The 21,662-nt window shown below is 36.3% G+C and overlaps 1 protein-coding gene across 1 annotated transcript in view; it reads left to right on the forward strand.

Moving 5' to 3' along the window:
* Positions 1-342: 342 nt before the first annotated feature.
* The window catches only part of LOC150076953 (uncharacterized), a 29,110-nt gene continuing 7,790 nt past the window's right edge, over positions 343-21,662 (forward strand). The window contains exon 1 of the mRNA XM_090386022.1: positions 343-569. The gene's annotated coding sequence lies outside the window, so the exon portion shown is untranslated. The remainder of the gene's footprint in view (positions 570-21,662) is intronic.

Below are 21,662 nucleotides of genomic sequence, written 5' to 3' on the forward strand. Positions count from 1 at the left end.
TGTACTACTCCACGTATCTCTTCAACAACTCTTCGTCACCTTGACGTAGTCTGTCTAACGCACTTCATAAGTGTAGATGTGTCAAGGGAGGTAAGGGCATCCATTGTGTGAGGATGTGTTAGTGCAAGTGTCGGCATCCGTAAGACCTTTACGTTCCTGTCAGCAATTTTTACGTAGAAGAGCTGCTGGCATAGCGAGTTGCTAGCGGTGGCATGCCTCCGTCGTTAGCGCAGAATCAGACAAGCGCTCGCTGCTTCGGACTGGCTACCCCCAAAAATCGATATGCACAGCTCTCGGTGTTCCGATGGAGCTCGCGCTTCTCCATCTGCCCCCTGAACACCAGTGGAGGCGGCCTCAGTCCTTTCAGGCCACCCTGCTAACGGTTCTTCATCGCAGGCCGCCATTGTGCGTCTGCCAGCATCTCGAGAAAGGTGTTTCCGTATCGGCGACACTCCAACGAGCAAGAAATGCAAGAGTGCTGCCTCGCTGCACGAACCATCAAGTCATCGGTGGTGGTACAGTCCGCAGAGAAAAGAGTCTGTCTTTTTTAAGGACGATCCCAGTAGAAGGTAAGTGGAACTTTGGAGACATTAAGGGACTCACTAGCAGGGGGGCGCTGTTATTTCTATTACGGAGACCATCGGAGCACGAATTGGACGATATTTCATATCGATCTCAGCTCCGTGTAACTGTAGAAGGGCCGATATGTCGTTTAACAATGCGAGAAATGTCATTTAAAGGATTCGCTGCAAAGGAAAGGGGGCCACTTTTATACCACTGCAGAAGAAAAGTTTTGATTTCTTTGTGGGAATAATCTTAGGGTAGTGCGGAAGTTGTGAAACGTATCGGAAGGCATTAAATTATCGGGTCACATGAAGCCAATAACTCTGCGAATGCCTATTTGCGTCATTTAATGTCGTTAACAGCCAAATAAAATGTTCCCTTGCGACAAACGCATTCTGCTATTAAGCAGACATCGAAACGTTATCCCGGAAGAGTTTAATTTGATGCACTGTTAACTGCAATCCATTGGAACGGTGTCATTATGAGCTCTACTCTTCGTGAAAAGATAGGTTGTTAGTTTTTTATATCGCAAAACGCTATTAGCGTTTAAATGTTTAGCATTTTTCTTGGTTTCAGTTAAAATAAGAAAAAAAATTGTTGAGAGTTTCTAAAACTGTTTTTTTAGAAATAAAATTCACTTCACGAGTACATTTAAAAAGGTAATTCAAGATGGCATTCGAATTGTTACAAATCGATTTATTCAATCCTCAGAATGAGCAAAATACGAATCCTTTTGACCCCTAAACGACCGCTGAATCATCGATCTGCATATCCTTAATCGACAATGATCCTATTGACCTCTGACTGACCTTAGAACGTTCGACTTCTGTATCACCTCAATCGACAATCTGCCGTTGATTTTTACCACCTTAGGACTATATAGAGTAGATGAGATATTAAAAGATACCGGAAAAACACACATATTGAGCCATCTTTTCATGGTTCAAAGAACATTACCCTTAAGAGATTTCTCGTAAGACTCTCTTAAAACTAGTGAAGTGTTTCGTAATGTTTAAAAGATCAACTATCATTCCACTGTCTTCTTCACTGCCAATACTTCCCAGGCTCAGTGAGCTGTACAATTTTCTATTGAAGACGAGATTTTCTTGTGGATGTACGATGGTCACTGTATCGTGTACTCGTATGAAAAATTATCAATGACGTACATTGTCAGAGTTATTCAAACGTGTTCAGGAAAATAATGACAATCACATCTGCTGCATAACATCTATCGACACGAATCGTTTTGACCCCTAAACGACCGCTGCATCATCGATCTGCATATCCTCAATCGACAAGGATCCTATTGACCTCTGACTGACCTTATAACGCTCTCCTTCTGTATTGCCTCAATCGACAAGCATCTTTTTGACTCATGACTGACCTTTTGAACGCGATGAAGGTGTACTCTTATCCGGGTGACTGTTCCCGAGGAATTTCATGTGTTTGTGTCCTTGGGTGCTCTCTAATGAACATTACACGGGTTACAGAACTGCTTTTGCCTAGAAATACAGACTGTGAAATCTGTTGCTCCGGGTTATTTGTACTGTACTGTCGTATGTAGCACGCACTGCATTGATCTGCTCAGGGAATAGTCAGCCGCCTGCTATGACTGGCGCTCTTTCGTAACTTTTAAGGAAACCTTACGTAGCAACATATGAAAAAATACGGTTAATTTTTTTCTCTCATAAAAAGCTCCCTTAAAGGGCAACGTATTAGAAGGATAGCTTAATTATTACAAAGAGATGGTTTAGAGCAATGATCTTCAATCTTTTTATGATCAACTCCTACACCTAATGCATTAATTCCTTTATCTTACAAAACAGTTTATTTATTTTGATTTTTCAACCAATCGGGGACACATGGCATTAAAAAAAAGACTTCACATTTGCTCTGATCCATCAAGAAGAAATGGATTGTTCGTACAGATTTATCTTTCAAGAGCAGTGAGACATATTGCATAGAAATCCTCCCAAGGAAGTTAAAAGATTTTGTACGTTGCCTAAGGAGTAAACTATGGAACAATTACGGGTTTCTTCTCCACGATAATGCCACATCTCACAATACACTTTCTCTGAGACAATATTTAACCAAAAACGGTTTTGATCATCCCCCTTATTATTCAGATTTTGCTGCTTTTGATTTCTTGCACTTTGGCATTCTGAAATCTAGGACGGATCCCGATAGAAGAGCCCGAAAATCATACATCGATCAGTACTGACCAAGCAGTCAACCACAAGTCTCTAGGATGACATCTGTGTCCCGATTCTGCCATGTTTATTAAGAGGATAGGCAACTGGATACGGAATTTTTCATGGTTATCTGAAATAAATCCATGAATCATTGTGTGTCTCTAATTAACCACCAAAAAATGACCATTCCTCTGACTAAGTTGCGAGCCTTAGGTTATAGTATATCTAAATAATTTTGAAAACTTTTTTTAATCTAGTTTTTTTTTACATATTTCATTTTATTTGCGCTATTTTTTATTCATCGATTTGGACCTAAGCAAATTTGCACAAATTTTGAGCTTTAAAGTTTTAAGATGGTAAATTAAAAAAAAAGGAATTGGAATTTTGTTCTCTTATTTTTCAGTTATTTGGGCCCAATGGCTGCTCATCTGAAATCAGTTTTGACATTTAACCATTGCAATTTTGAGAAAATTACTTAAAATATCTTGGATTCTTCTTCTCTTATTACTTCTCTTGAAATATCCAGAACATTAGCAAAACGAAACTTTAGTAGGTCATATATGGCCTAACCGAAATATTTTGGTAAAAAGCTAACCAGTTTTTTAAGACTATGACAGTCAAAATAATTGAAAAAAAATTACTCAAATACATTGACTAAGATTGCATTACGTTAGTTGTGTATTTAGCATTTGTGAAGAGACTTAAAAATTATTAAAACTTAACTAAGCTGTATTGGGTAGTTTCCTTAGTATTCTTTGTGCTCTCCGTCTAGACGGTCCTCATATATTCTCTCATATAATGTAGTTGCGTCTCTGTGAAGATTAGAATCTCTACTTAGCCAGACGTCTGTTGCATTGTATGTCTGGACTCTTCACAGCCAGGAATCCACTATAATCTTGATTAGTAGCTTTTTCACTCCCGTTTGTGTCACGGGTTTTTAGAAGTTATGAATGGGGATAATAGAGGGATCTTGAGGTTTACAGTGCAAGGATAAGGCTGAAGTTGAAATAATTGAGAAAAAAAAGGGAAAGAAAGCTTGAGATATCCCCCGAAGAACGCGCCTATCAAGTAGATGGGGGCAGTGCCGTTGCATTTCCTGTTGTGTGTGTCCACAGAATACACGAAACTTACAGGCATAATATATACGGTGCAATATGGCCTAAGTTGCTGATGCGCCTAAAACTACAACAACTAACAAACCATATCTGAGCACAAGAACTTGTGACTCGTGGCCTCCGCCCATCTCCATGAATCGATGGAGATGGATTACCAATGGGAATGAGTAATAAGTCACCTCCATGAATGACATCGACTTATTTCATTAATTAACAACTCGCTGGAACGAGTTTGCCTTCTTCATCTTCATTCATTTTACTATTCTCTCTCTCTCAGAGCCATACAGACCTCAGTTAGGTTCCCTCTAAGGTGCCTGGTTGTCAAGATCTGTTGTCAAGTTCAGTTGGTAGGATCGCCATCCTCCCCACACCGGGTGGAAAGACCTGAGTTAGAGTCCCGTCTTTTTCACAACGTGGCTGGAACAGTCGGTCTCAGGAGAGGGTAGCACGGTTTTTTCTCCCGAAAACTCGGGTTTTCCGCCATCAAATAGAAAATCGATCACAGAACACACGCAATTTACAGACAATCTACAAGGAGCAAATGGCCTCAGTCACCAATGCTCCTAAAACCCAATAATAACAACAACTTTCCACAAACGGGTTTCCTTTTGCAGATCTCACCGAGCTTATTATCCTCTGAAGAATAACCATTAATCACAACCATCTGCCTCTTGCTGCGCAGCCACTCTGCGATCCACTTAGAATCTTTATCAATGAACCCAAAATATTTCAGTTTATACAGCAATTTCTCGGCAGGACCCGTTCAAATCCTTTGCTAAAATCAAAATAAACAATGTCTAAATTATTTTCTACATCCAGCTCATGAATAACTCTGCTAAATCAGCCAATTAGGTTAGTTATACACGACTTTCCCTTTAACAAACCATTATTTCCAGAATTCTATTTCTATCTCACTAATACCGTATTGCATTCTTGAAGCCCCCTTCGATGATTTTCCCTACCACTGATATCAGACTGAACGGTCTATAGTTACCCACTGTATATTTATAATTTATTTTATGTATGTATATTTTTAATAATAGCCTTAGAAATTTATTAAATTACTTTATAATTAATATATTGTTAGTACATCATACTAAAAATAAATTATTCGAAAAATTAGTTATTAATTTCTTGAATTATATTCTTGAATAGAAAGATATTTTGTTAAATTCATTTTGAATGAGGAAAGGTATACAAAAAGCAATGGTTTTCAGCAGTTATACGTTTCAAGCAATGGGGGTCCTGTTGCTACCGATTTTCACAAGCATAGTTGTGACTGTGGCCATGGGGACTGATATACTTTATATTCCCAAAGGAAAAACTGCCAGAGAGGGTTTTGATTTCAGAAACGTGATACTCATAACAACAAAATCTATTTTATAGCTACAACGCACAGAGATCAATGGATGGTTGCTGTGCTGGTCGCTTACAAATACTCACACGCAATCTCTTCTAGAAGAGTATTAGGCTGAGGACTGCGTATGTTTAGACGCGAATCCAAGCTGTTTTCGTGAGATATGTGATGGCTGTTCAAATAGATGGAAGAGAAGTGAAGAAAAGGTGTCGTATATCTGATGGGTGAGTGGCAATGAGATTAACTATAAGCAATGAAAGATTTTTCCCACTATGGATGTTTTAAATAGGCAAATCGGTGATGGGAGGATCATATTTGAAACGCAAAGAAATAGATGGAATGGATGCTTATCTGGAGATGTGTGTGCAACTCCTTTGATAAATGCACCTGAGTCTAACTGGGCTGTTATATTCTTACACATACTCACTTCCTTCTCATTATCCATTCAGTCGATTTGGTGGTTGTAAAATGGGTCGCCTTTTATTCATATATGCTTGGGTAATGGTAAAATAAAAGTACGTTGTCCACGGACGATACAAGGTGACTTTTTTGCCTTGTTGACTTCAACGACTCGGGAACAGAATCCTATTAGAGAGTAGTGAAACTTGGAAAATGTCCAACTTCATTTATCGATCCCGAAGATCAATAAAAAGATGCATTTTCTACGAAAATTATCGTTGAACAGAATACAGAAAGCTGGTGCACTCGGGAAAATAAAGGACGCGACGTGTTTCTCATATTCATCGTGAACAAATTGGAATATTGTTTAGAAAGTAAAAAAGATTCGAAATAAAGTCATCACCACACCATATAACACGAAGGAGCAGATTTCTGTACTTGGAATCAATTTCGCTGTCAAATCTTACTCGTGTTCTTTAGAGCGATTACTTGTTATGCTGGACTAATAAAGCATTTTTCATGTTACCTGTCTTTTCCTTTCATAATGCCGAATAGTTTCTCACAATTCCCAGTAATCAGCGTGCAAATGGATTTTCTCACACTCTGCGGCTTGTCACAAAGCACGGTGTTGTTGTCATATTGAGAGAAGATTAAAAGATATAATTGATTATAGCATGACACGAGTTCCAGCTGTCGTTCACTCACACGAATTAACCAGGAAAATTACTTATTTTCTCCGTACGGGCATGGCACGATCAGATTTCAACAATAATTACTGTCGAGTTAATTAGTGAGAGATATGGAGAGGTTCGTGAAGAGATAAAGGCGCTCCTTTCAAACGGATGGTGATAGACAGATAGATAGAACGACAGATAGATGACGTCCTTTTACGAGGTTCCTTACCTCCAAAGAGTAATTATATACCTTATTATATTGGTATGCTTCGGTGATCACGTTTGTAACAATTAGGGCCTTCTTTTATTTTTTCTGTTTCTCTGCCTGGATAAAGACTCTTTCATTCTGCCCTACAGGCAAATCGATGCGATGACATGTTGTCAAAACCAGATGCCACACCATTTATGTTGAATCGATCAGCTCGCTTGAACGATGACATTTTTCGATTATATTTCTTTTGTGTGTGTTTTTTGTCCTAGATGTGGCTTCGCGAAAACTATTATTTAAAATCATTGGAATCAAGTGTCTTTGGAAGGTCTTCGTGAAGAAGTGACGTTGAAAAAGAAATTCAGAATTTGTTTTTTAATAAGTTTCGATTTACACCACGAACTACCTCTAAATCAAGGTGTCTTGAAATGACTAATATATTTACTGGTTGCAATCTTTTCAATATGTAGTTATTGTGTGTCCGAACAAGATTATTTTGTATAGTTTCCATAAAAGTGAAAAATTTATGCGAAAAAATCTGACAGAAATGATAATATATAGCAGCTATCTTAAAAATGAAAAATATACGCCATGTTTTTTAGATTATATTGTTTAAAATATTAATTAAAAATCACTGAAAATAGAACTTTTCATGCTTATATAACATCTAATCTAGAAAGGTGGAATTAATTTGGCATGATAAGTTTATTAAGGCATTTTAAATTAATATTAAATCGTTATTTAAATTTCTTGATTCTTCATGGATAGAGAATCAAATAGGATATGGTTTCTAATATATCTCTGAAATCTATTTAAAACTATTAATACAAGACTTTTAAAATGCCCATGAACAGTATTATATTATTCTTCTTGATTTTTTATTTAAAATTATGTACTTATTCTCTTTCTTTAAAGTTTAAACATTTAAAAAAAATACAATATCATAAATAAACCAATCTGCAGAACACCGCACTACACTGGAAGTGTGCAGAGAAGTATCATTTTAAGGGACACAATGAAAAAATCACTTCTAGTATTTGTTCTATAATAATAACAGTTTTTATTCTATAACTATAATGATTTTAATTTAAAAATGAAAAGGAAAGACCAGTAGAGAGACGTTAATCAACATTTAAAAATTCAGAATTCGACAGTCTTTCATAGACAGTTAGCATTCTGCCTGTACAGAATTTCACAGAAACACACAGAGTGGAGAAAACTCATTGCAATTTATTTTTAAGCAATCCTTCAAAACTCTCACGTCTCTCTGTAATATCAGAGATTTACATGACAAGGCACATGTAAACGATTCTCATCTTTATACTTAAACTTTCTTTCGTTCATAAAAGCACATTTTTCTCGTTTATATCCTTACAATGGGCGTTCCATAAGTGCGATTTCTTAAAGTAAATGGAAACTTAGATCACTTGTACGTGTCTCAATGTTCTATTAAATTTATGCAAATACCACATAAAAATTCGGATTTTGAAATTTATTAGCACACCATCCCATTCACGTACGTACAGGTACAATGATTTTTATCGATTCTTCTGATGTTTTATCACACGAGGAGGTTTGTGTTTTTTATTCTTTACAGTGTCCGAAATATAGCACAAGACGTTGGAAAATGGGGCTAGTAATCACTAGAGGGATACTGTCTGCATCATGAGCCATCTTCCAAGCAACATTGCATTTTTTATGTAGGTCTCAGGCAATGAAATATCCAACAGAATAGCACATTACAGTACTCGCAAGACCATTGGCTCTCTTGTGGAGAAAACTGTCAGAGATGTATAGAGAAAAAAGAATGTAGGAAGGAAAGAGAAAATGATAATAGACAGCGAAGGAAGAATAGGAAAAATGCACAATAAAAATGGACTATATTTAAAGAAAAAATAATAAACAACTTTAATATTTTATATTATAATTTTTATTTATAACACTTTGGGTGATTCCCTTTTTATAAATAGGAAGATACTGTTTTAAATCTTTCTGTGTTGCTGAGAAACTTCAAAATCAAGAAATGACACTTCATTTCACTAAAAAATAAATGGATAAAAGAAGGTCAAAAACCGTGTCTTGTTTGGAACATTCTTGTCTCTCTTTCTACCGAGTCAAGAATTATAATCTATCGCCAACGACGTAATTCACGGTGGAAACATGACCCTATACACCAGTTTCCGACGCGCGTCAGCTGCGAAACGCAGCTAAGAACGCCAGAGGCAGGTTGTCCTCCCCGTATGCCGAGGCTGTCCATTGTCTGGCTATTAACGATACGCGTCATGATGACAATGAAATGCTTTATATAAAGCATGAGTGGAGGCTCGTTTACGTGTGGGGGTAGATGGAACACGCGCCAGGCACATAAGGCTGATGAAACTCATCACCATTTTCCCAACAAGCTTTGTTCCCCAGATCCGATACTTCTGGCACAAGAGGAGTGGGGAGGATCTCATTATATAGCTTCCGTAATGAAGGGATTGGTTGGACTCACAGAGAGGGAAAGATCAGCATCCTTGGGCATTTTCCAATGTTCATACCCGTTTGTAACAAGAAAAAAATTATTCGTGACCCTGGCCTTTTTTGGTCAAAGTGCATGCTGAAGTGGAATAATCTGGATTTACTTCTCTAAATCTAATCAGTGGTCAACTTAGCGAAACTGTACTTTAGGATGAATGAGGTGAACGCACAGGGGCTCGTTAAAATTAGTCATCAGGGCAATTCGACGCTCTTGAGTGCATCAGATTTGCTCAGCCTCTCAGAAACAGTTTCGCCTTTGTCTGGAATGATAAAACCTCATATGGAGATTGTTTATATTTTTTTTCATTCAATCTTTAGTAACTACTTTTTAGATTACTTTGAAATTCATTTTCTTCCTAAATGTATTAAATTTATTTCTTTTCATGTTTATTTTTTTTTCCTTTTCCACTATTTCATGCTTCTGCCCATCTCACCTTTATTCATCTCTTTCCAAATGCTCTTTCCCCCAATTTTATAAATGTATCCAGCATTTTTTTTCTCTTTCCTCTACTATGTTTTATGCATTTCTCTCTGTTATTAAATGATGTGGGATTTTCATCTGCACCGTAAATAAATGATCCGAACATTGTGCTTATTGTATTTCACCCGATCTAAATCCTACCAAAATCCCAAAACGACTTCCGCTTACACACTAGAAGAAGCAATTTGACGGTTGAATACCTATCCCTGTAGCTCATCAGTACGGCTGGCACAGCGCTCTTCTCCCGTTCTCCGAGAATCCAGGGATCAGCAGTCTCCCACTGCACATTCGATACATCATCTTGTCTAATGATATCCTGTAGAATCTAAACACGAATGTCACTCGAAGTTTAATGACGTCACCACACAGTGTCTGCACGCAATGGGTGGACTCAAATGGTCACTGGGGGGTACACACGAGCATCTTAAGAAAATCACACGAGCCAAAAGTTTCCCAAATGGCTCGTAAAGATTGCGCTAATGAATCTTCGTTCCTGTTTTATGGAATACGTTCTAAGTAAATGAGTTGATGTCCCATAAATCACGGGACCCCCTCTAGAATCTCCTAAAGCACACCGGAATAAAGTAAATAGAACTTAAAGAGGACTTGAGTAATCTATTAAGTGACAATGGGATCTATTTGGCCACATTAATTGGAGAGTTTTCTTTCAGAGTTTTTGGTGGTGAATATGCAAAGGCGTTCCGTGCAGAGTTCTAATTACTGAAATCTTTAATTTACCGGTACTCTTTTGTTGAAGTTATTTTTCCAAGGAGCAGCCTTCTGTTTCTATTAGACTCTTTCCCATGACTATTACTTTGGTTACCGTTCCTTAATGGCTCAAACATAGACCACAATAAAACTGTTTAAGGCCAGAAATTGGTCACAGGGAATTCTTTTCAAGAGCAACAATCACTCCACTTTAGACTGCCACTACCCCTAATGGAGGTGTCAGTCACTGTTTACGAACTCACCGATCAAGGAGCAGAGCCATTTTTTCCTCTTGTCTTCCCTTCTTTAACTGCACGTAAAGGAGAGATTAGTTTCGGAGGAGTATAATGTTCTCCACGCTAACTGTAGCTCTGAATTTCTCCTATGTTTAAAACGTTGTGGTGTGGCTAAGGTGCTGATTAAAATCATTTCCAAGATTGTCGAAATTAAAATGCCTTTCAGTGTATTTTTAAGATGGACATTAAAGAGTTTCTGACGAGTCTACGCAATAAAGAAAGAAAGATAAAAAATGAATCAATACACTAAGATTATAATTGTTCATTAATGTATCCTGCAGACTCATCTGTTTCTTTAAACGCCTGAAAAAAAGATGAGATAAACATACCATTCTCCTTTGGTGCAATTTTGGAGTCTACATTCCCTCGTGAAAATCAGTAATTAGGAAGAAGGTATTAACAAACTTGGGGAGTCCTTTTAAACGCACCGAGCACGAAATCCAACGATCGCTTTTTTCCAGAAAAAAATTTAAAAAAATCCTCGTTACATTTCTTTTAATAGTATTCTGTTTTAATTTCTTTTTTTGTTTGTCGCCGTGATGTGACATCTTAAAATTCTCTCTGGAACTTTAAAACTTGGAAGGGGGCGTTTAGTGGATAGCTACAAAGTGGTATTTGAACTCCATGAAGTGGAAAATAGCCGGATAGAATTCCACTCCTCTTAAGCTAGCGAGGAGTAAGGCGATTTTTTTCCCTCTCTCTCTCTCTCTCTCTCTCTCTCTGCATTGGTCTGTATGTACGAAGGTAGACAGCTCCAATTAATTCACTACTCTGTCTGCGAAATATTGCAGCGCGGCTGATCTATGGGGTCCATCTAGAAGATTGATCTAGCAAGCCAAGAAGCGGGCGGAACATAAAGTTTAAAGAAAAATCTCCACTTCTGGATGCTGAAAAAACATCGAGAAAATTAAGAAGATACACCGAGACCTCTTCTTTCATGCCACACTTCCCAACAGTTAGTGGCAGCCGCTAGAAAGCTGACGTGTCGGTATGCCTCTAAGATAAATAACACACTGCTATCTTTTCGCCTGGGTACACATCAGGCTGCTACAAGGAACGACGATAATCGATTGTAATTTGAAGGAAAATTGCACTCTAAGGAATTTGGATTCGGATGGCCTTAGTTCTCCGTGCGAATTTCTTTCTAGCGCTACAAAGAACGCCACCTGTGACCTCTGATGACGTATGGGTACCGGGAGGTTAAATGATGGTATACTTAGAAACTTAAGTGTCAGTTACGTGTCAATGGTTACTATAATATATATGTATATAGTGGGTTTAAATTTTTGAAGTACAGTACCTTAATTTCAGCAATTTTCTTTGAGAATTTTAATTGAAGGGCTTATACTAATTTTCTATAAAATTAGTATTAGTCCTATAGTGAAAGGAAGCCACGAGCTTTTGCAGCATCCTCCAAAATAATATCTATATTTTTTAAATAATAAAATGGAAGATATAAAAATAAAGGAAGCTGAGCTTGGGCAGCATTTTCATTTGGTGAAACTGAATGTTTCCATCTTTGAATACATTAGTTCAAATGTATTAAAGAATAAATGTTTATTAAAGAGAGTGTCCTTAAATACTTCAGATAAACTTCAAATTTTCCAAAAAATTATATAAAGTCTAAATAAATTAGAGTATTTATTTTATTTCAAAACTAATGATTAAATTTTTATATTATATATTTTTACACGTATCCTATTAATAACATAAATCTATATTAGGGTACATTTAAATTCATCTACGCACCCTTCATCTATCGTCTAACCTATAGTTTTGTCCTAATTAATATTTCAATTTATTGTTATTTATTTATAAGATATTCATTATTACTGCGCAGCAAGCTATCACGCTAAAACAGCAACAAATATTGCTAAATGAAAATTATTTATTCATATAATGATATCATTTATTTAAATTTATAAATGCACATGTTTATTATGCATCATTCCACGTACAGTTATATAATTTAGTGTTTATGCTGTAATTAATATATTATCATGAACTAATGAGTCCCGTTATGCAACAGGACTCAATTAGTTCATAATAATATATTAATTAATTATTGTGTGTTAAAACAGACACCAATTATGAATTTACATATATGGAATTAAATAATATTAAAATCATTATTATAAGTAATTGTTATCTATTTAAAAAGCTGTAGGAATTTTCAGATATTATTTAAAAATTCATAAAATTATGCACGAAGGAAAACGTTGCCATGGTAACGCATCCAACTTCATCAGTCTACAGTCCTTCCCACATAACTGCTCGTGTTTAATTTAACAAACTAGCTAATTTAACTTCCATTTTTTTTTTTTTATCCACTGCCAATCATCCATAAACATTGGTAACTTGAACCCAGATATTAGCATCCCAGATCTTAATCCTCTAACAGTCCTCATCCCCCCACCTCTTTCCAATGCTTCCAGCTACAACCTGCCTACAGATGTCTGCATCAATGTGCCGGTAATCAAAGCCATTAGACGACTATTAACTTCTCCCAGATATCCGAAGCTAGCAATTTGTCTTCGCTTTCCCCGAACAGAAGAGAAGAACTGCCTTTAAAGTCACCTTATAGAGAATCACAGCTGTCGGCTGAGATCGATCTTCCGAAACAGCCGTAAGTGGAGATGCCTTGTTATTATCAGAAATTTCCGTTCGGAGGAGAAGTCAGGGAGATTTCTCTGTCAACGAACTCGAACGAAGAATTGTTCTGTCCACCTTATCGAATGGTCAGAAGCATAAAGGAAGGAACTGGAGCATTGACATGACTTGCTATTCCACTGATAAATAATGGATGCTTCAGGACGGGATGGCGTATTTTCTCACGGAACGGGTTCTTCATTCCGCTACGTTTGTTTTTAGTAGCGATTCGAATCCAACGCCGCGAGCGATTTTTTTAGAATCGAATTTTCTGGATACCGGGATAGTAGTCGCATCTGCTACTGAATTTTGAAGAATACCATATTGCTTTTTTTTTTTAGTTACCATTGGTATTCTATTTATAGAGGAAATGGTTTGGAATGCCGGACCTTGCTCTTACTACAGATTCAGAAGTATCTCCAAAATGAAAGAAATTGGTTAAATAAAAAATGGCATTGATCTTCCATTTTTAAGATTATCTCAAGGAGTTAGGATCACGAAAAGGTCAAAAGAGAAAGGAACCTGCATCATCCAAAAAAAAAAGAAAATCAATGTCTATATCCTCTCTTGTCTGTTATTCATTTTTCCACTCCCAGAAGGCGCTGATTCAGTTGCCCTTAAACCGTCAACCTGAACCACTGCGGGAGTTCAAACTGACCAGTCTATAGCTGCTTATCTTATTGGTAATATGCTATCTACAGTGTCCCTAAATCACAGATATCTCCTTTTCCCCACTAGTACCGATTCTCGCCACAACCACAACAGGGATTCCTCAAGGAAGTGTACTCTCCAGTGTATGATGATATTCGCAAAGTTAGCATTAATTTACAGATGCCTGGAATAACCAAGAACTCAATTTGATTATCAATGCAATGTGCTCAAATAACCAATTCCTTACAGAAACAACCAAAACACATAAAATTAAAATTGCAAATGTCTCAGTTCCAAATGTCTAAGCCCACAAAGATCTAGGAGTAGTTTTTGATAAAAAAAATCTTTGTTTTAATTCCCACTGTTTACATATTACTCAAAAAATCATAAAGCAAAATGGCTAATAAACAGCAGCGATTCAAGAAAAAATAAATAAATATTCATAAATCATTGTCAAAGATGTATCTTTCCCATGCTGTCATATGCTTCTAAAATTTGGTCAGGCGTTCCTGAAGTAACCATCAAGAAACTAATTGCCTTAGAATATTTGGGTTCTAAGATGGCTCAAGAGAAAATTTGGTTTTCTCCATATAATATCCAGGAAACAGCTTTATGAAAACTTAAACACAAAGCCTCTGCAAAAGATGATCAACGAGTCTCTGGAGTCATGCTTCATGCAAAGTTGAGAACTTTTACAGGCGGTTCCCCAAATATAGCCAATATAATAACAACAGCTCCCAACAGAGAAATTTCAAGAAACCAACAACAATTCAAATATGACCTCTCCAGACTCAAGAAAATGGACAGAATTTTTCCCAAAGCACCTCTTCTCCTCATAAACCTTCACAACATTGATTACAAAAGGTTACTCAACCCTCAATACTAAAGGAGTCAGATTCCCAATCAGATGAAGGAAAATACAAACAGCAGCCTCCCTTTAACCAAATAATTAGCAATTGAATGCCAGATTTACTGTACTGCAACTGCCTTATTTTGTTAATACATTGCTCAACAAAATTCACAGAACACGTAGAAAACGTTGTGTAACTTGTACACCTTACGATGAAGCGAGAAAAAAAGTAAGTATGGTGGTGGGCCGTAGAATAACGATGAAATTAGGAGACAGCGAGAAACTTCAGACAGGTATAAGGGACATTTATAAGGGTTGTATAACAATTACCAAAACGTTCACGTTGCAGATGTCGATAGAAGATGTTCGAAAATATGATCACATGACATCAATACGGCGTATGAACCCCTCCAACGACTAAACAGGCCTGACACCGGTGAACCATGCTCGATATACCGGTGAACGGCGTGCAATGCGACGCCCAAGGGCGTCCTACACACGTTCGATCGGATTTAAGTCCAGTGATCGTGCTGACCACGCAATCGTTAGATATCTTCAGTTTCAAGATATTCCTCCACCACTCGAGCTCTATGTGCAGTGACGTTGCCATGCATAAAAAGAAAATCTCGGCCAACCACATCCCTAAAAAAGTCGCACATAGGGTTCGAAGATCTATTCTCGGTACCTCTGGGCAGTTACCGTACCCCTATCAGAAATATGAAGACGGGTGTGGCCGTTAATCGTTATTCCGCTCACACTAGAACACCGCCTCCACCGTAAGTGGAGGCGGTGTTCTCTGATGTTGGAGAGATGGTACCGCATTTCTCGTTATCTCCAGATAAAATAACGTCTAGAATCTGGTTGCAGGCTAAAACGGGACTCAATAGAGAACAGAACTGTACCCCATTTTGTCAAGGCTCCAAGTTCATGGCACCAGTTTCGACGAGCTTTGCGGTGGTTTGGAGTCAATGGCATACTAACCACTGGCTTCCTTGCGTAGAGTCCACTTGAATTGAGTCTTCTCAACACAGTCCAGTTGGAAATGTTTTTACCTGTGGCCGCAGCAACCTCAAGAGACAGTTGATGACAGGACATCGTAGGATTTCATTTTGCTATTAGAGCCAAATAGCGGTCTGTTCTCTTGATGGAGCCCACGGCCAACCTTGGCCAGCTCTTGTAATAGTCCCTGTCTCCTGAAACAGCTTCTATAGTGCCAAGAGGACACTGCATGACACATTCAGCCAACGTGCTGAATGTGTTATGCTCGGCTTCAAGTCGTCCAACGGCCTGCCATCCCAAAGAATCATCTAAACGAAGATGACTTGCCATCCTGAGTTCTGGAGATGTGGCTCTCCCACTGAGCAAGTCGAAAAACGTAATGAAGATGAGATCCCAACCCGTGTTTTTATAGGCATAAATAATTTGTATAATGTGCAGCTCTATAAGGTGGTAAATCGATTTCTATTGGATAATCGGAATTTTCATGCCAGGATGCCTATTATATGTAATATTCGCCTTTGGCGACACTTTTCACAATAAAATATTCATGAAAAACATTTTGGTCTGTTTATTTTATCAAGCAGTGTACATGGGTATCAATCATATTCATGTTTTACATATATATGAATACTGCTATGTATATTTATTATTTACTATGTTATTTCCTTTGTACTAAATTATCTGCCATTATTCATGCTGTGAAGGGGTTGCTGTGTTACGCAATAAATGAATATTTATTTATTTAATTTCCCTCTTTACCTTTTGTTGATTGGCGAGACGTTACTTTTCTACTCCAGGGAGAATTACCTTATTACTCCAACGATGGTCTCACGATTAACCCTAATGGTTTGAATACTCACTCAGAGCATCTTTCAATATGACCAGGTAAATACCATCGACAGTCGGGGCCTCACACACTTTCAGGCTCAGTAGTTTTTCCATTAGGCTTCTCTCTATGATATCAATATCACTTATCTTACAGTACTCAGGTAGATTACCACAATATTGTCCAATCCAAACGGACCTTCTACTGTGACGATCAATACAGTAATCTACTCAGCTACATCACAACACTGTCTGGATGATCAATGGCTTTACTGTTTCCATTGTGCAAAGGTCCTATCCGATTAATCTCTTTCCCTCCTCGTATATATGTACAAATAAAACTACTTGTCCTCATTCTTGGCTAGTGATTTCTCCTACTCATACTCTCCTACCTAATTTCCTTCTATAGCGGAGTTAGAATTTTTTAAAATAAATATATATGATTATATCAAATTAATGACCTTGTATAAAATATCATAGTGTACAACTGAGTATATTATTTATATAATATATAATATTATTAAATCAAATGAAATTTGTAAAAAGCAAACAAATTAAAAACAACTTAAAAAGTTTTTTTATGAAAGTTGTAATAAACAATTTGTTTATTAAGTTTTTATTTTTATTAAGTTGTGTTTGAATTTAATTTTTAAATAATTTTAGACGTGCTGACAGAAGAGACTTGTTTATTTTCTTCTTTCCTTCATACCAACCATTAGATATTTTTATTCCAATAAACGGAATCAAATCTGAAGTACACGTACTAGCAATGAGTTTGCGAGTGCGCACCTTTTTTTGTGGACTGATTTAAATATCAGAAAGGTTGTGTTGGTTAATTTAATCCATAACACAAATGTTTTCATTGCATCAGGCTTTTTAAGGCTTTAAAAGCCATGTTATTTGGAGCTGATGATGGATTTTCTGTTTTAACCTACTCCACTCTACTCATCGATTCTGATGCGATTCCCCATTTATTGCAGGTTCTTCTGACACGTTAGAGAAATTTGCGAGAATATTTTAGAATGATGCTTCAGAGCGTGTTTATTTTTATTCTTGATACGTGTCTGCAGCACTGTGGAATATAATATTATCCGTTATTACATTAGGGTGACTTTGAGCAATTTTAAATATTTAAATAATATACTTACGAAGTACCGCTTCCATTTTTTCCATATCCCCAATTCCTTTTTATTTTAAAGCAAATTTACTGATGTTTAAAAATTTACGGCTCAATTATGATAATTCTGATTAATATTTAAACATTTTAACATTATTATTCGTTTTAAAATAAGTATCAAAGTGTTAGAACACAAGAGATTTTTGATTAGCAAAAAAGTTACGCATGGCGAATATATTAAAAACATTAAAATGGACGTTTTGTATATAAAACAGCGACATCTGACGTTGACTGACCGAATGAGTGTGAGAATTTTTATTATTTATTTATTTACAAATTAAATGGACGTTTATACATGAAACAGCGACATCTGACGTTGGCTTACCGAATGAGGTTTAGAATTTTTGTTATTTATTATTTTTATTATTATTATTATTTATTTTATGGTGAATATATTAAAAACATTAAAATTGACGTTTTGTATAAGAAACAGCGACATCTGACGTTGACTTACTGAATGAGTGTCAGAATTTTTATTTATTTATTTACACATTAAAATGGACGTTTTATACGTGAAACAGCGACATCTGACGTTGGCCTACCGAATGAGGGTTAGAATTATTATTATTATTATTTTATTTATTTATTTTTCTATTTTTAACGCCAAACCCAAACGGGTGTTCCGAAATACGAGTGTTTTTAGTAAGTTGCCAAATAAATTGAATAAATGATTAAATGGTATTTAATAAATGATAAAATGGTATTAAATAAATGATTATTTAATACCAGAGTTAATATAAAATGAAAGAAAAAAAAAAGATATGAACGTATCTAGACAAATCATGATCAAAAAAAATATAAAAATGCGCACAAAAAAATATAAAAATTCACACAAATCTTTTATATTTTATAAAATTAAATTCCTCCTTTTATTTCTTCAACTTCTTAAAAGTATTATTTAAGAAAATTAATGTATTCTGAGAAATTTTCGATTTATAACAAATATTGCCAATAAAACAGTTATTAAATAAATAAAAATAAATATAAATTTAAATTTTCGTTGCTTTTAATAAAAGTTATCTTAAATAAATTCTTTTTTGTAGAAGTATTTGGTGGTTCATTTGTCTTAAATAGTGTGTTGGGTGAACAGTCATGTTTATTCTCTTGGCGCTATTAGGCAAAAAGCTATTTTATGTCCCATTCTTAATCCCTTTAGGTGGCTAAGCTCTGATAATAGTTTAAGAGGTTTAGCTCGACATATATCGGATTATCCCAAAAGTCTTTTTCTCTCTTCTTTTCCCTTAAGCTCATCTGGAGTTATTCCGTATAGAACTCCTTAACTCAACCGTACTTCGGTTCCTTCTAATCCAGTTTGACATTGTACGTTGGCCTCCTCTCGCATTTCTGCACCTTCTCCATAAATGAACCAGTCGAGCGTAGTTGGTTTGCCGTCTACGAACAGCGAGCCGCAGTCTGCCACATCACGTGACTTGGATGTGGAATGGTGTGGCGGACTCTTTTGTAAAGCGAGAATTAGTGGCGAAGTGTGTGTGTGTGTTCATTTGACACATCGTTGCCTGTTTAGTTTCATCTGAATAATTTCCAGTTTTACGTTGTTTTTGGTTGTTCAGAAAACACCAAAATGCGCCTTTCGCCTGCCAATAATGCAATTAGTCTACTGCGGGTAAAAACACGCCATCTTTAATAACTCATTCCACACAGTGAACAGCTTCTTTTGCCCCCAGTGGTAGCTTCTGGGATATTTTAAAGGCAAAAAAAAAGAGAGGAGCCAATGGAATTTCGAAGATAAAATTTATGCAGGAAGTTTTGGCTCACGCTAACGACCAAATAATAAAACCGTGTTGCTGAATACATTAAAGACAGGACACCCGGCGATTTTTATATCGTTATAAGTATGCAAATACCGTACAGGAGGGCTGCTTTGAAATGTTAGTGTTTTCGTGGCGTTATTTTCTTTTCTTCTGCCTGTATCTTGATGTTCTTATAATCTTTAGGTTTGCATAGTAAGCTTAAGCTAGTGTCTTTCTCAACCGGGTTTTATTCAAAAATAGAATACCAGCGTCGTCTTTGTATCACGAACGTGGCTGTCTTTATTAGTTCTCTACAGTAGCGACTTCCAACCTTTTTTTAGACACCGAAAATTCCCTTCCCAACATATGAAAAGAAATTTTGGCACACGTTATTGTGTAAAATTAATAAATTTTCAGTATTAAATAACACAACGCGTGCTATGCGACCTTATAACCTGTTTTCATAACGCATAATGTCTCCACTAGACGTGCTGTTATCTCTATATGCTTTATTTTGGTGCACACTGTACACATTACAGTACTACCATAAATACTGTTATAAATATGGGTCAATTAAATAACTGAAACACATTTAAACCTATAATTTCAGTATTTATTACACTCAAAGCTTCTCATCTGTGCATTTTTTTAGAATTATTTACATTATTTAATACGTATAGGAGCCTGTTAAGTCACCGACTAGCACATGGCTATTCATGCTTCAGAGATGACGTTGATTAGCAAACAAAGAGCAAGAATATTGAAATAAATGAATAAACCGATGCTGGGAATGTTACTACAAGTTTAATGACTAAAGGGTAGCTACAAATGAGTTGGTAGTATTGAACTGGAGAGCAGCACGCGGAGGGCAACGAATGATAAGACCAGAGGCTGCAGGTTGGACACCTCTGAGCTACGCTAAAATGAAAAATGAATGACCACAACGTTAGCATCAACAAGCACACTCGCGTAACTATGGAAACGCCTGCTTTTGGATTAGGCTGAAGCTTTCAGATGAATTTACTCGGGTATATGCAGTAGTAATTCTGAATTTGATGATTTAATGCAATGCAGCCACCGTCTGAGAACTGTACGGCTAAATATACTTCAATAGTTTTCTTGGGTAGTATCCAACATGATTTATTGGCAACGTATTGGAAGACTTTCTTATCTCTTGCCTTATCCGCTTTAAGTACTTGATATCGATATTTTCGAATAAAATACTGCCTCTGTCTCTGTTAAGTATTTAAAATCGATGTTACTTCACCACACACAAGCTTTCATACGGTATAAGGGTTGGTAATTCTTTACCTAGATTTATTTGATTTATTTACCTTCATAAGAAAAGAGAAGGGATTAAAAAGCTGTCGATTTGAAAAATTTAAAAAGATAGAAAGGGCTAAATATCCTGACTGAAAGGTAATTAGATGTTTATATATGTTATTCGCAGTCGACTGTTTATCTGTGTTGTCCAGTTACGAATCTTCTCTTTTTTCCATTTAATTTGAAATTCTTAGTGCAGTGGAAGCCATTGCTTCTTCCTCTTCAACAGAATTTCGTTCCTAAGAGATGAACACGACATCTCTTTGCTCCATCAGTGTCGCATTGTACAACAGTCACATACATCGTAGTGACATGAAAGTAACCAATCAGAGGCCGAACCCTCAAAGAAAGAGGAAGATAGCTTCCCTTCAACTCTAATTTATCACGGAATGAGGAAGTCATCCACAGTGAAGAAGAAGTCAATCGAAGTGGCGCACTGCAAATATAGAAAAGAAGGAAAGATATCAAACTTTGATGGGTTTGCTTTTCCATAAAAAAAAAAGAAATCTATCAGAATGCTTCGCAAATATTTAGTTTTGTATGCTTCTGCAGATTCTAAAATCACAAAACATCAACAAAAAAGGCAAATGCAGTAATTATTTTCTTGTAAGAATAAAAAAAAAAAACATTTTTTATAACTTACAATGAATTTCCACTGCTCTAAACCTGATTGTCTTCAATTAGCTAATAAAACATTGTCACGTGATCTAGTGACGTACTTTCGATCCCGTCTACCAGATGGCGCAATATTCATTTCTGGATCACCATGGTAACCTCTTAATTTGTAGATTGAAGTGTAGAATATTATTTAAAAAGTCTAGAAAACTCTCAGAATATTCTTCGAAATTATAATATTCTGTATAAGATTATTTTTAAATTAATTCCTTGTTCGTTATAAGGATATCATTAATTTAAAATTTATT

This window comes from Mastigoproctus giganteus, chromosome 12 (genome assembly GCF_048544385.1).
Source record: "Mastigoproctus giganteus isolate SK-2022 chromosome 12, ASM4854438v1, whole genome shotgun sequence".
Lineage (NCBI taxonomy): Eukaryota > Metazoa > Arthropoda > Arachnida > Uropygi > Thelyphonidae > Mastigoproctus > Mastigoproctus giganteus.